Source organism: Morone saxatilis, unplaced genomic scaffold (assembly GCF_004916995.1).
Source record: "Morone saxatilis isolate NCDOM2014 unplaced genomic scaffold, NCSU_SB_2.0 Contig2, whole genome shotgun sequence".
Classification (NCBI taxonomy): Eukaryota; Metazoa; Chordata; class Actinopteri; family Moronidae; genus Morone; species Morone saxatilis.
In genome coordinates, this window is record NW_023339762.1 from 23,029,584 (window position 1) to 23,033,133 (window position 3,550).

Consider the following 3,550-nt stretch of genomic DNA (forward strand, 5'->3'; position numbering starts at 1 on the left):
TTTTATCTACAGACGCCACGGGTCGCCTACTGTGGCTGCCACGTTTCTACAGCACAAACACTGGCTCTAGTTAGGCTCATTTACACACTTCACAGCCCCTTCTCATTCCCAGGTTGTCAAATACAGACGCGAGCAGTGTTCAGTTAGTTGAAATCTGCAACTTCAACGTTCGAGGCCTCTAAATCCTACACCCTGGTCCTTTAATGCTACAGGACGGCGAGCTGCTGCCTCTTCTGGACGCCTCAGCTCACTCAGCTTCGTCTGTTGGACGCCGTCGACCACGGAGCTCTGAGATTCATAACCCGCCATCACCATCTGTCCTCTGACTGTTGCTCACCTCTTTATCCACTTACATGTCACAGGGGGAAGAGTGCAGTAACAGCCTGTACACTTCCAGCACTCCATCACCCTCTCCATCCCCTCAGTCTGTACACAATACTCTGCCCACTCTACCTGGAACGAGCTACAGCAGGAACTGACTGTGCAGTCTGCTTCCCCCTTGGGGGTTATAAAGTACTATTACGTTATCTGGAGGGAGTGGTTGTGCGTTGTGCTCTTATACGATGTTCAAACTCTTTAATTCCTCCCTCAGAGTGTCAAAACTTTCATTAAACTGGTAAAAAGAAGTCGATTAAGGTGCAATACCCGGGTCAACATGCAAATTCACTTGATTATTATGTCATTCTTTGTAATTATCTATAACTTCTGCAACACCACAATCTTAAAACTCTATTTATACTACTATTTATTTAATTTCTGTCAGCAATAGTGTGGAATATGTTTACATTTACATTGTATATAGGCTCTTATTATATTTCTATTTTTACTTTTTACTATATACATTCATTTCTATTCTACATATTGTGTTAGATATTGTATATAAGTACTATTCTTACGTTGTGTGAGTGGAACAACTGTAACGAACACATTTTCCCCTGGGGATCAATAAAGTATTTCTGATTCTGATTATACATCCCTGTCTAAATTTATTTTTAAAAATGATTCATACATTTTAAATGAAGGTTACCCTATTACAACTTAATGTGACACCGGGTTGTCGGAGCTGAAACGGCTTAGCTTTCTCATTCTACTCTAATGAATATATCTGTCTATCATTTAAGATACGCATTTATGGAGCACCACCGACATTTTTTAAATTATCTTTATTATTCTCTCTCAAATTTAAAATATTTTTCTGGCTTTCAGTCTCTCGAGTTCTTGGACCCAACGGCAAACTCAGTACTTCTTAAAGGTATTCCAACAAAGAAGAAACCCAGCAATAAATTTTACTAAACCTTCAGCCTGAACTCACATATGAAACTGACAGCCTAACATAAACCGTATACCATACCTTATTAACTACTCATATCTAACCACTTATCGATTGTGAGATTATTATTCCTATGGAAAATCCAACTGATAACTGATATCTACAGTAGATAACTACAGTAAAGGGAAGTTATGATGGTTACAGAACTATACTTCAAAAAAGCATCTATGCATTAATGTAAAGCTGTCAAATTAAAACAAATGACACTATTTCACACGACAACACTACAGAGAGAAGGGGGCTGATTTTACCGACTTTACAGCGGTGTAAAGATGAAAATGTTCCACCATGTTGAGCAGCTGTCAGTGCCTGTATTCTTCCATGAGGACTTTGCTTCATTAGGCTTCAAACCAGCAGCACACCCAGACCTTTTGTTAGCCTGCAGACTCACCAGTGAGCCTCAGACCCCCTGGACTGACACACACCCCTCCCCTTTGCAGAAGTGTGTTTGTGTGTGTGTGTGTGTGTGTGTGTGTGTGTGAGAAGGGGGAAGCGCTCAGCTGCCTCAAATTCCTAACCTGACAGTGTACCACACACACACACACACACACACACACACACACACACACACAGAAGCACATATCACACACGCACCTCTTGCACTCAGACACTCTGAAGATAATTAATTTGATGATGTNNCACACACACACACACACTCAGAAGCACATATTTCTCTAATAAAAAGGTATAAAAAGAAAGACTGGAGTAATAAAACAAGCTCACTTTAGGTTTTTACTGGAATTTAGTGGATTCTAACTTTGATAAATAAATAATTAACTATTCATACATGATTTTACAGTTACTACAATAATAGTAATAATTTAGGGATGTACTTTGTTTATTTTTTATAGATATTGTGATATAATTTCCACAATGTTAATTGTCTTTGAGAAAAACTGTGATGTTGTGACATTTGTTGGTGTCTTGAACCAAACAAACATGTTTTCTTACATGTGGAGAGCAGTATTTCTAGGCCAGTGAATCTCTGCAGCACTGCAGCACTTCATTATAACGCTGCTTTGACACATTTTACCTTTAAAAAACAGCATCTTCTGCGATCTGGATGATTAACTGTGTGTTTTAGACATATTAGAGTGACTTAAATGTAAGCTGGTTCAGAAAAAGTCATGTGCTGCTGTATAAGTTATTCCAGCTCCTTCAGAAGTAAAATAAAGGTAAAAACAAGCAGCAGCTGAACTGTTATCTCCAGAAGTTATTATAAATCTGACATGATTATTGCCAAAGCATTGTGAAAAGACACGGGACAGGGTTGTGAAAGAAGTGTGAGAGTGGGGAGCTTTTTCTCCCCCTCCCTCCTGACTGAGTCCTACCTGGTTTGAGAAGACAAGTCGAGCTACAGTCCTGCAGGAACCGCCAGAAACATCTGCAACTTTCCTTTTTGTTTATTTATTTTGTTTAACCCCCCCTCAGAAGAAACTAAATGAGTCCGCAGAAGCGACTTTTTTTTTTCCCCCTCAGAGAAACATCTGTACTGCCTCGGAAAAGACAGCAGAAAAAAGTCCGTGCAATAAGTTTTCAGGAATGATTAGTTGGCTTAAAAGTTCCGGGTTGGTTGGAGCTCAGTCGGGTGTTTGAGTCAAATTAGACAGATTTCAACGGCGACGACAATGAAATCCGGTTATGAATTTCAAAATAAAACACCGCCTGTAATTAAGGTTTTCACAGAAGCACCAGCGTGAATATAACATCCGACGATAAAACATTTCCCATTTATTTATATCCATATTCTTTAAGTGTGCTACTTGTAAAGACCCGCTAACGAATAACTGCATTCGTTGGGCGATCCAGCGCTCTTACTTTGAAAGTGAACTCTTATGAATTCTGGAAATGGCGTCGCTGCCAAACGTTGAGCTACACCAGCTTTTCTTTAACATTTCCAAGAAGTAGTGGATGAACTAATTCAAAGTTCCGGGTCGGGTACAGCCGGTAACAGCCGCCCCCTGCTGTTCCTCCCGGTCCCAACAGGTTTATTACACAGTTCAACTCTCTCTGCTCCACTGCTGTTCAACCATTACAGGCATTATCTCTTCCGTGCAGACATATGAGTGTATTTTAAGAAATAAAAAGTAGTAGACTCATGCCTTTATCATGGAAGAGTGATGGAGCTGACAGGAAATGAGGGGAGGAAGAGACAGGGAATGCAACAAGTTGGGAGTCAGCACATTATATTAATTTTTAAAAATGATTCATACATTTTAA

At 39.8% G+C, this 3,550-nt stretch overlaps 1 protein-coding gene across 1 annotated transcript in view; it reads right to left on the minus strand.

Annotated features, from left to right (window-relative positions):
• Positions 1–2,908, minus strand: part of elmo3 (engulfment and cell motility 3) — a gene marked incomplete in the record, with an annotated part of 26,768 nt that extends 23,860 nt beyond the window's left edge. The window contains 1 exon segment of the mRNA XM_035665423.1: positions 2,662–2,908.
• Positions 2,909–3,550: the final 642 nt, after the last annotated feature.